The following is a 12111-nucleotide window of genomic DNA, read 5'->3' on the forward strand; positions in this document are numbered from 1 at the left end:
TGGTTCTAATGTTCTTCCCACTCCTTTGTACCTAGAAAATGCCCTGTCAAACCCCTCTTTTATGACTCCCTGATTGCATCCGGTCACCTTTGTGTTGTCAGGAGCCTTGTGAGCCTGATAATAATAATAATAACAACAACAACAATAAAAATAATGCACAATGCCAGCAACAAACACATATTGAGTATGCTGATAAGCGCTCATTATTGTGTTCAATCTCTAGAAACAACTTTATTTTTTTTCGTGGTATGGGGATGGAACCCAGGGGCATTCTACCTCCGAGCTCCACCCCCAGCCCTATTTTTTATTCTTTATTTTGGAACAGAGTCTCACTGAGTTGCAAAGGGCCTCACTAAGTAGCCGAGGCTGTCCGAGAACCGTGATCCTCCTGTCTCAGCCTCTCAAATGCTGGGATGACAAGCGTGCGCCACCACGCCCGGCACTTATAAACATTTTTAATTGGTGTGCTCTAATTGTATATGAGAGTGAGAGTCATAGTATAGACACACAATTATGTCAATTATGTGTGTAACGCCATTTGGTCTGCTTCCTTCCTTGCACCCTTACTTGCCCTCTGCCACCCCTTCTACTACACTACTGCTGTCTCTCTCAATTTTCCCCAGGTTATTCCCTTTCTTTCCTTGTTCCCCTCTAGCTTGATTCAGAAACTATGATGCTACTGTGTGTGTGTGTGTGTGTGTGTGTGTGTGTGTGTGTGTGCGTGTGCGTGCGCACGCATGTGCAGGATACTAAGAGTTGAACCAGGGGCAATCTACCTCTGAACTAAACTCCCAACCCTTTTTGTTGTATTTTGAAACAGGGTCTTGCTAAGTTGCTGAGGCTGTCCTTGAACCTGTGCTCCTCTTGCCTTCGCCTCCCAAGTACCGAGATGCCAGGCGTGCACCGCCATCACCTCCACGATCCTACTTTTAGGGGCAAGGAAACGTGATCTTTGAGAGGAAACTGAGCCTTAGTCGTTTACCTGAGGTCACAGCTAGGAAGCGGTGACCCTGGGGTTCGAGCTTCATTGGGTTGGCCTCAGTCCAGAGCCCATATATTCTCTTGTCATTGACCCACCAAGTTGTCTTGGCGATGACCCATGAGTGAGTCACAGTCCTGGGGGTCAGGAGCCACCTGTGTCTCCCCAGTGCCTAGAACCATGCCTGCCATCACATGAACAAACAAGTCAAGCTCAACGCCTCCCTCCCCACCTCCGACAGTCCTTGAACTAAGCCGGGCGCTTGGGTGAGGTGCCCTGCCGCCCAGGCAGCAGATGGTGCTGCGGAGTGGAGAGGCCCTGCCCTGGGCTGCGCCCCTCCATCCCCTCTCCTCCTCCCGAGTAGCCCCTGTTCTAGGAAGATGGCCAAGTGTGGCCAGGGGTCTTCTGGCAGGGAACACCTGGCTGGCCAAAGGCTTTATGCAAAGCCTTGCCTTCTCTTCCCCTCTCCCTCTCTTCCGTTTCATCGCAAAGCCAACTGGTATGTCTTTTTAAGCATCTGAGAGCACCAGATGGAAGAGTAGGGGGAGGTCAAGGCAGGGGGAAAGCCGGGAAGGGGAGGAGCAGGGCTGAGGATGAGGGGACCGTCTGCAACACAGGGCGCAGGGAGAATGCCAGGCCGGTCAGCAGAGGCAGGTGCGGGGAAAGAGCCACCCCCACGTGTGTGCGGCACACGCACGCGGCGCTTTCAACATACCATTAAAATAGAGAAAGGAGCTCTTCTGGTTTCCGTAGCAACAAGACCTATCGTTTCTGCAGCCACAGAAACTTATTGGAAAAGGAAAAAAAAGGCATTTGCCTGTTAAGAAGCCTGATGAATCGAGAGATAATTATACTGTGTTCTGCCACCACCGAAGGCACACAAATACACTCTGGGAAATATTTTAAAGAGCACGGATTGTCGCAAATCCCACGAAGGAAGGCAGGGGGTGGGCGTGAGAGGCAGCAGCCAGGGAGAAAGGCTGCGGGGATGATTCTAGGTGACCGTCCTGGGGAGGTTTGCGCCTGTGATGGGAACCAGCCGCGGACGGCAGTCGTCAGAGGTCTAACGTGCGGCAAAGCTTGACATGTTTGTACCCGGTTATAATGGGCCAGTACATTGAGTCTTCTTCTCCTTTGTCCCTTTAGGAAGCGGGTGGATGTCTCTGTAAATTCCAAACAATTAGATTCAATGGGAGAGAGTTTGCCAATCCGCGTAGAAGGATCTGCCTTCTTAAGAGCCCTGCCCGTCTCTGCAATGAACCACATGATTCTCCTCCGGTCTCACTGGTGGGATGGGGCAAAGAGGAGGGTCTTTAAAACTGAGTATCATTCTGTGGGATCTTGTTTAGGGCAGGAAGAAAGGAAGAACATAATTATTTTGTGCTTCTCACGGCAGAGGATGCACTGCTATATATACACACTGGCCATAACAATTGCTAAATAAAATACCCAGCAAAAGACCCAATGGGTAAATGGATGGATGGATGATTGCATAAGCAAATAAATGCATGAATGGGTAGAGAATTATGGGTAGCCTGCGTTTTCTCTCCTCCTGCATATCCCTAGGGACACAGTTTGCAGATGAGCACCAGGGGTATGGGTGGTCAGACTCGCAGAGGTGGAGTCTTGAGGGGAGGAGCCATGGCCTTGTATCTTTAGGAGATTTTTTTTTTTTCAGTACTGGGGATAGAACCCAGGGACATTCTACCTCCGAGCAACACCCCCAGCCCTATTTTTTTTTTTATTCCTTATTTTTGAAACAGGGTCTCACTGAGTTGCAAAGGGCCTCACTAAGTAGCTGAGGCTGTCTTTGAACCGTGATCCTCCTGTCTCAGCCTCCCAAATGCTGGGATTATAAGTATGAGCCACCACGCCTGCTCTCCAGGAGAGTTTAACCCCCTAGGAGCTGGGCCTTCTGCACCCCGCTCCTTCCCATCCTAGCTGTACACTCCCGAGATGTGCCCTGCTAAGTAGCAGAGCCCCAATTAGCAGGAGCCTGTCCATTGCACCAGAGCACCAGGACCACGATCGCTCACTCTGGGATCAGGCGAATCAGTCGTCCTTTCTCCGATTTCCCGTAGCCGGCACCGTTTACATGTGCCATCTCTAATGGTGATTTGTTATCTGGTGGTTTATTTAGTTTTTCCTGTGTGTAGGTCACACCCCTCCAACTAGATTGTCCTCCGTAGAGGAAGGGGTCTCCTGGAGAGCGTCTTCATCATAGAGACCCTTGCCCATCAACACACGGGGTGTTTGCGGTGGAGCACCGGGCTGAGGGCCATGGATCTGGGACCTCTGGAGGCATCGGGGTCCCCTTACGTGCAGCCACTTAGCTGCAGACCAAAGAAAGGGAAAGTGATGAGTGACCCTGTCCTTCCCACTCACAGCACCCGGTCTGGCCTTGGCAGGAGTCCATCGCGGCTGCATCTCCAAAGGTCCCACCAGCAAAGCAGATGAGAAGACACTGTTGGGCGATGTTCAGTCCTGGAGATAGCCAAGGGGCAGGCGCCTCTGTATCACCCCAGTCCCAGAAGTATGTTTTGCTTATATTATTTTGTTTTCTGGACGAGGGAGAAAAGGTTCAGAGAGGGTAAGCAAATTGTCCGAGGCCACACAGCTCATCCATGACATCGGTAGGGTTTGCTGTGTCTGTCTGAGCAGGCGCTCAGCTCCGGCGCTCCACCATCCGTGGGGACTGGCGCTGACGGAGGACACTGGAGACTGCCAAAAAAACATGGTTTATTTCCTTGAGTGGATGCTTCTTTTAAAATACAGCCTGGCTTAGAAGCATGAAAGAGAAAATAGGATCAAAGCTCACTGCTAGTTAAAATGGAGACCAAAGAAAGAGGGTTCAGAGTGTGTGGGGACTTCTAAGTCTTATTTGGTGTAAGCATCATATTAAACAGATTCCATTCCAAGTATAAACAGATTTTTTTTTTTTACATTTCAGTCCCCCCCTTCAACGATCCTTTATCAGTCCCCGTCATCTCCAACAGATTGCTCCCTTCCTTCCTGTTTATATTATAAGATAGCGGACGGCTTTTCCTTCATTCTCCCCCCGTCCTGCACCATCTGGGGGTGTGCGGCTCTTACCCCATGTTTTTAAATTTTATTTTTATTTATTTTCTTTGGATGCTCCACCGCTCCGTGCAGCGGCCCATTGGCGCTCGCGGCCACCAGGGGTCGCAGCCGAGCAGCCGAGCCTCCCCTAGGCAGGGTGCAGGGCCGCTTGCCGGGAAGCCGAGCCGGCTCCAGCATCTCTCCGGGTGCACGCGGCATTAATCAGACTGCAGCCTCTGCAGTGCCTGGGCAGGGAGCGAGATCTGGCTTTCTGCAGGCATCTAGAGCCAGCCCCCCTCTTGTCTGGCGCCCCAGGCTCCCAGCAAGCTGAGCTCAAGAGGAGGCTGGCCACGCTCTCTGGCCCAGGCTGCCTCTCAGGGTCCCTAAAAGGACCAAGGGCTTGTTCTGCAGAGAGCAGTTCCTGCCAGGCCTGGCTTCCTCAGAGGAGGGGCTGGTAGCGCACAGGGCCGCTGTTGAGGTAGCTGGGCAGCTCACTTGCTGGGCCCCCGCTGCGGTGACTGGTCACCCTTAGCCGGGCTTGGGGGAGCCCTGGGGGATCTGCATGTGGCTGGGAAGCCAGGCCTCTGCTAGACTTCCATCAGATGGGTGCAGAGGAGGGGAGGCGGGCACCTGCTTCCTGTAGCATTAATCTTTCAACATCTCCCATTTTCATCTCCCTGGGCTATTTCTCTCAATCCCTGCCCACCGCTCTCTTTTTGAGGCTGGACTCCTGCTTCAGTTGATGTAATCTCTGGTCATCTAGGATGCAGGTGCAGGGAAGAAGAAGGGAGGGGATTTATTCTTATTTTGAAAAAGGCCCTCACTAAGTTACCGAGGGTCTCACTGAGGTGGGCCTCAAACCTGCAATCCTCCTGCCTCAGCCTCCCACAGAGAGATTCACTTTAATGGGAAAATCTAGCAAATATCGTGAAGTAGGTGGGATTTGAGTTGATCCGGAGGAGGGGCTGAACTTCTACAAGAAGGAGGAAGGCAGACCAGGCAGCAAACAGAACTCAAACCTAGACGTAAAAGAGAATGGTTTCATCGGGCATGGTGGCACGTGCTTGTCATCCCAGCATTTGGGAGGCAGAGACCGGAGGATTATGGTTCACGGACTGCCTCAGCTACTTAGCGAGGCCCTCTGCAACTCAGTGAGACCCTATTAAAAAAAAGAGAGACCAAAATAAAAAGAGAGAGAGAGAGAGGGAGAATGATTTCATAGACTTGGTGAGAGTTGACCACTGTGCAGAAACTGGAGACCTCTAGATGCCTGGATGAGGGCCGGAGTGTTTGCCATGACACCACAGACCTGGCTTAGGGGATCCCTGTAAAGGATGGGCGGATGAAGGGCCAAGGGGCTGGGGTGCGGCTGGGTAGGAGCAGCAATGAGGGGAGGGGTGACTTGTGTGCTGGGAGGAAGAGGGGTGTGTGAGGAAACCCCGGCTGGCTCCCCGCCCTCCCTCTCCAGCCTACTGAGGGGCACCTGCCACTCTTCAGTGAGAGGTGGGAACTCTTGGGGAGAACCTTCTCTGCCGTCAGGCAGCAGGTCTACACTCGCCACTGGCTGCAACCCAGTGGACATGGCCTCTTTCTCTTCCTTCCTCCTGGGATGCGACTTGCTGGCCCACCTCGGATCAGAAATCTCAGCATTGGGGAGGCTGAGACAGGAGTATCATGGCTCACGGCCAGCCTCAGCTACTTAGTGAGGCCCTCTGCAACTCGTGAGACCCTGTTTCAAAATAAAGAATAAAAAATAGGGCTGGGGGTGTAGCTCGGAAGCAGAATGCCCCTGGGTCCATACCCAGTACTGAAAAAAAAAAAAAAAAAAAAAAAAAGGCCTGTGCCTGCACCCTGCTCCTGCATACGGCCTCGTCTTTCCCCACACCATTTCATTTGTCTCTCCCTCTTTTTTACACATTTAATTTGATTTGATTAGTGCATTATAATTACCCACAGTAATGGGGCTCCTTATTACATATTTATGCATGAACATAGGATAATTTGGTCAATTTCATTACCTGGCGTCCCCCCCTCCCCTCCCTTCCCTTGACCCCCTCTCCTCTACTGGTTTTAGTTCTGTGTTAATGAGCCCCCCCTCCCCTCTTTTTTCCCCTTATTTTTTCTCTCTAGCTTCTACATATAAGAGAAAACACACGACCCTTGCATTTCTAAGTCTGGCTTTATTTTGCTTAACAATATGCTTTCCAATTCCGTCCACTTTCCTGCAGACCGGTCTCTCCGTCTTTGGGGTCCATGCCCAGCAGCACCCACATATGCACCATCATCCCCCCCTTCAAGGCAGCCGCCATCCAGGTCACGTTGCTCCCACCTGGAGCCTCAGCTGCGGCAGCACTTCCTTAGCCCCGTCTCCAAACACATCCTGCTTCTCTTTCTTCACCTACAACCTACTGTGGAGTTTGTTCCAGTCTGCTCGCAGCACTGCTGTGACCAAATTGCTCTTCATTCTCGATTTCATTCTCCATTATCTTACACCCCTTGATGGGTGGTTTTTCCGGCCTCCTATTGGTCTTTCGATTGTATTTGTCACAACTGGGTCCAACCTCTCCATGAAAAATTTATTTATTTATTTTTTGGTTTCATGACATCATACTCTCCCAGATATTTTTTTTTTTTTCTAGATGACCGGCCTCTGCTGACCCATACAATTTTGTTAGCTCCTCTTTCTAGATAAGATTTCCAAATACTGAAGTGTCTCAGGATCTTGCTATGAGACCCTTCTCTCCTTTTTATTTTATTTTATTTTTTTTGTGGTGCTGGGGATGGAACCCAGGGGCATTCAACCTCTGAGCTACACCCCCGGCCCTACTTTTTATTCTTCATTTTGAAACAGGGGCTCACTGAGTTGCAAAGGGCCTCATAAGTAGCTGAGGCTGTCCGCGAACCACGATCCTCCTGTCTCAGCCTCCCCAATGCTGGGATTCCAAGCCTGCGCCACCAGGTCTTTCTGTCTCATCCACAGAGATTCTCTTCATCGCTACACTCCCATGGCATATACAGCACCCTGCACTGATGTCTCCCCAAGCTCTCCCCATGGGTCCCCGCGTTGTTATATCCAACTGTCAACTTGACATCTCCACCAGAGCGTCTCGTTGGGATCTTAAATTTAGCATGTCTAAAAGCAAACACTTAATTCCCTGCTGTACTCAACTGCCAGCTGGCTCCAGTCCTCCTTCCCTGTCCCCGATTCAAGAAACGGACTTGTCATGCACCTAGCGGCTTACACCAGAGCTCCTGAGTCAGCCCCTGATGCCGCCCTCTCCCAGCCCATCCCCAGCCCGTCAGCTGTTCTGGGAGGCCGCTCTCCAGCAGCCCTCTCCAGCTGCTCATTTCTCACCACACGGACTGCTGGCTTCTCCTTTAAGCTACCATGACCTCTTACCTGGTGGGTGCAGAGAGCTTGAACTTGTCTCCCTGCGCCGCCTCAATGCCGCGATTCATTCTTTCTGGATCAGTGAAAAGGATCTTGTAGCAGCGTCAACCAGGTCCGACCCTTCTCTGCACGAATGCTGTCCTTGGCTCTCCCATCTTGCTTGGGGTGGAGTCCACATGCGCTATGTGGTCTCCGTGGCCTTTCGTGATGTGGCCTCTGCCCATTTTTTGCCCTGTCGAGTCAGGGGTACCTCCTCTGCATAAGTCCTGGCACGAAAGTCTCACTTTTGCGGGACTTTGAACACAGGAGCCCTTTCTTTCCCTCTGGCCGCCCATCCGTTGGCCCTGAGCCTGGGCTGTTTGCTGCTCCCTTCAGTCTTTTTAGAAGAGTCTCTTCTTTGCCTGCGGAGGTGCCTTTCCTGACCGCCCTGTGCCTCACTCCGTCCTGTTTCTCACTGGCATTCTTTGTTGCTTTTCTCCTGAGATGGGTCCGCCTTGCTCACCTCTACCTTCTCAGCACCCAGAAAGCCCTGGGCTTTCTGAATTAGTGATGCTATATGTCAGGGAGAAATGACAAAATCTGGCGAGTTATCCCACATAGACAAAAAAAAAAAACAAAAACAAAAAAATGAAGAAGGGAGAAGGTCTTTAAGAAGGAGACTGGAGAAACCAAGCAAGGGAAATACTTTGTCCCAGTGAGAGGGGATGAAGGAGAAAGCAAAGCTTGGGTGGGGATGACTAAGGTCCTGATTTTGTGGTGTGCGTGTCTATAGCTCTGTCTGTCCATATCTCTATCTCTGTGTCTGTATCTGAGATGTCTGTCAAATATATTAGGGCAATTTCCTGTTGAGGAGAACAAGAGTGAAGAATGGGATAAAAAAGGAGTTAACACATAAATAAAACAAGACAGGGTTCATGGCCAGCAAGGATGTTACATGAACCGAGGCTTCTAATGACCTGCCCACCTCACTAGATCATTGCTGTTTCTTTTTAAATATTAGAACCCCTTTTTAAATTATAAAGTACTAAATATTTATTGTAAATAAGGTTGGATGGTAGAGAAAGTTTAAATAGGAAAATAAACATTACTTAAAATCCTATTGCCCAGAAATAATCAGTGCTCATATTTTTTGTGACCTTGCAGGCCTCTCTGCATGCGTATGTACACTATACATGCGTGTGTTTTGGGAGGGCCTTTTTAATTTATTTTGTGATACTGGGGATTGAACCCAGGGGCATTTTACCTTCAAGCTATACCCTCAGCTTGATTTTATTTCTTATTTGAAAACAGGGTCTCGCTAGGTTGATAAAGAGTGTCACTATTTGCTGAGGCTGTCTGCAAACCTGTGATCTTCCTGTCTCAGCCTCCCAAGCTGAGATTACTGGGAATACTAGTGTGTGCCACCATGCCCGGTTTGCCTTTAGTTATTTAAAAAATGCTAGTAGTTGCTTTTTTTTTTTTTCAGGTCTGGGGTTGGAACCCAGGGACATTTGACCTCCGAGCTACACCCCCTGCCCTATTTTTTATTCTTTATTTTGAAACCGGGTCTCACTGAGTTGCAGAGGGCCTCACTAAGTAGCTGAGGCTGGCCACGAACCGTGATCCTCTGGTCTCAGCCTCCCGAATGCTGGGATTACAAGCGTGCGCCACCACGCCCGCCATAGTTGCTGTTTTAAATCACCTAGGAGACACTCTCTATTGGCGGGGGAGGGAAAGGGAGGGGGAAGGGCATGAAGCACAATGTAAATGTACACCACTCTCAATATGTTCCACTTATAAAAAAATAAAAAATAAATTAAAAAATAAAAAATAAATGAGTGTAAAAAATAAAAAATAAATATAATTCTGAAAGACAAAGTCACCTAGGAGCAGACTCCCTGACTCCCTTCTCTCCCCCCCTCTCTATATATGTATACACACACACACACACACACACACACACACACACACACACATTATACTTTTATTGGTGCATTTTAGTCTCCAATCTTAATGTGGTTCATACTGAGTGTGACATACACACACACGGCATTGGGTGAGCTTTCTCCTGCCTCCCTCCTTGGCCCTACCTCAAACCTGATATCAATTTTGTCTAGAGTGTCACAGTCCCAGTGCGGAACAGGACAGAAAGTCTATTCTCTGTGGTCCAGAAGTTTATGTTTTAGTAGGAAAGGTAGAAAGATGTGTAGGAGGGAGTCTACACATCTTTGTAGATGTGTGTAGGTCTGGTCTTTGTCCTGGCTATTGGGAAGTAACTGTTAAACCCTTGGAATTTCTCATTTACATTGCCAAAGTGGGTCCCTCAGGCCCCACTTGATAGCTTGTGCTAATCAGGTGGTTCATGGTAGACCACTGAGGCCAGGTGATATCAGCCTCATCCCTGGAGAAGGTGGAGGAGCTGTGGATTGAGTGCCGCCATGTGGGCAATGATGCAGTCAAGCGTGGCCACGCAGCCTTGAGTGGTGGCGCACGCTTGTGATCCCAGCATTCGGGAGGCTGAGACGGCAGGATTGCGGTTCACGGCCAGCCTCAGCTACTTAGTGAGGCCCTTTGCAACTCAGTGAGACCCCGTTTCAAAATAAAGAATAAAAAAATAGGTCTGGGGGTGCAGGTTCCATCCCCAGTACCACACACACACACACAATTTCTTTTGAGAGAGCTGGAAGTTCCTGGAGAACATAAACAGAGCGTTGTCCAAGGGAATGGAGGGGTGGTACCCAGTGGGCTGGGTGGGCCGGGGTCCTGAGCTACAGCTACAGGAACAACACAGAGTCAGGGAGGCAAAAAAAGAAAATCATTTTAGGACGCAAACGGTTGGCCAGGTGGGAACAAGCTAGGTGTTTTAGCGAAACCAGGAAACCGTTCAGTGTGGATGGAGTGAGCAAGGCGGAAGGGAATAGAGGAGGAATTCAAGGAGGTGGGCGGGTTCTCTTCTACGGGCGTGGCAGACTGAGTCAGAACCCTGTGTTTTGTGTGAAGTCCAGCTGGAAATTCAGTGGGGGATTTAGGCAAATGACGTGACCTGCTGATGGACTAGTGGTTTACAGGGTGTTAGTATAGGCAGTGAGGGTGTGGTTGCAGGAGGCTATAGAACGATTATATCTGTCCCTCCCCTCTCTCCTCACTCTCTCAGCTTCTGGACTCCATGATGTGAGAACAGCATCCCTCTGGCACCTTGCCACCACTGCCATTTTTGCTTTGGGGCCAGCTCAACGGGCCACATCCTCTGCCCCAATAAATGTTACCTCGTCTAAGTTGTTCTTGTCGGGTACTTTGGTCACAGTGATGGGAAATCTGACTAAAGCATTAAGAGAAGTCCTAGTATTCATGCTATTCTGTGGTTTGCAACTTTTGCCGAGAAGTATAAAACATCCAGTCATATCTGTTGTGTATGGGATATGTAACAACAAACATCTGCAGAGGGGGACATGGGAGCGCGGGGCATGGGGGCGTGTTCAGCCTTAGGAGGCTTTTCCAGAAGAGAATGTTTGAGCCAGGTCCCACTTGATCTCTGGCCAAGTATAGAAAGCAGAGAAGAGGATCTCAGAGGAGGGTATCAGGAGAGGTTCGGGGAGGTGGGCGTCTGTGTGGGGTGCTGCAGAAAAAGAACAGAACAAAGAGGTCACCCACCAGAGAGGAGCTTTTAGGGGAGAAAACCGACAACCTTTAAAACACCAGCTTCAGGGGAGCGGGCAGGATGTGATTTAAACAGGCATTATTAGGTTATAGGGCCAGAAACCGTTCAGCTGAGAATGGCAGCTGGTTATTTTAAACACCCCACAGACAGTCCAATGGTTATCCAAGAACCGGATATATTGGGATTGGAACTGGAGAGTCGATAACCAAGGAGCCTCCTTCTGTAAATCGCAGCGAGAGTCTGATTGGTTGAGTCCCGTCTATTAGCGGACTGGTCTGCTCTATCAGCATGAGCAGGCTGGCAGTTTCCAAGTAAGAAATAGGTGGTCAGCAGGTGCTCCAAATATGCTTCCTGCATATTAATTAAGAATTATTAGGAGTAGAGAATCTAGAGCCCAGTACTGGATCCGAACCTCATTCTACCACATCCCTGCTGGGTGAGCTTGGGCTGAATGGCTGGACCATTCTGGGCTAGTTTCTTCTGCTGAAAAGTGAGGATGCTAATGGGAGTGTTTATTGGGCCAGATGGTTATGAAGATGAAGCTGTGGAGTTAGCACGACACAGGAAAGCACTTAGAACAATGATGGTGGACAGACAGGTGTCAGAACGGGATGTCAGGAGCTGATGAAAGAATAAGAGCATTATCCTTGGAGAATTTTGATGATGAAGGAATGGAGGGAAATGCATTGCTTTTATGGGAATTTGGTTGGTTTGGGGGATGTTTCAAGACACAGGAAGTATGAACATCTTTATTGGTTCAGGGAGCAGACTCAGGGGTCACATGTATGAGACAGAATGGAGAAGTACAGAGTTACTGGAGTCCTGAGCCAGAGGCCCAATTCTGGAGAGGTCTCAAAAAAGTCACATCTGGCCACTTAACTCCTAAGCCAAGTGGAAAAGGAATGATAAAAAGCAGGGGAGGAGCCTGGTGTGGTGGTACAAGCTTGTAATCCCAGCATTTGAGAGGCTGAGACAGGAGGATCGCGGTTCACGGACAGCCTCAGCTACTTAGTGAGGCCCTTTGCAACTCAGTGAGACCCTGTT

This window comes from Muscardinus avellanarius (assembly GCF_963383645.1).
Source record: "Muscardinus avellanarius genome assembly, chromosome: 11".
NCBI classification, from domain to species: Eukaryota; Metazoa; Chordata; class Mammalia; order Rodentia; family Gliridae; genus Muscardinus; species Muscardinus avellanarius.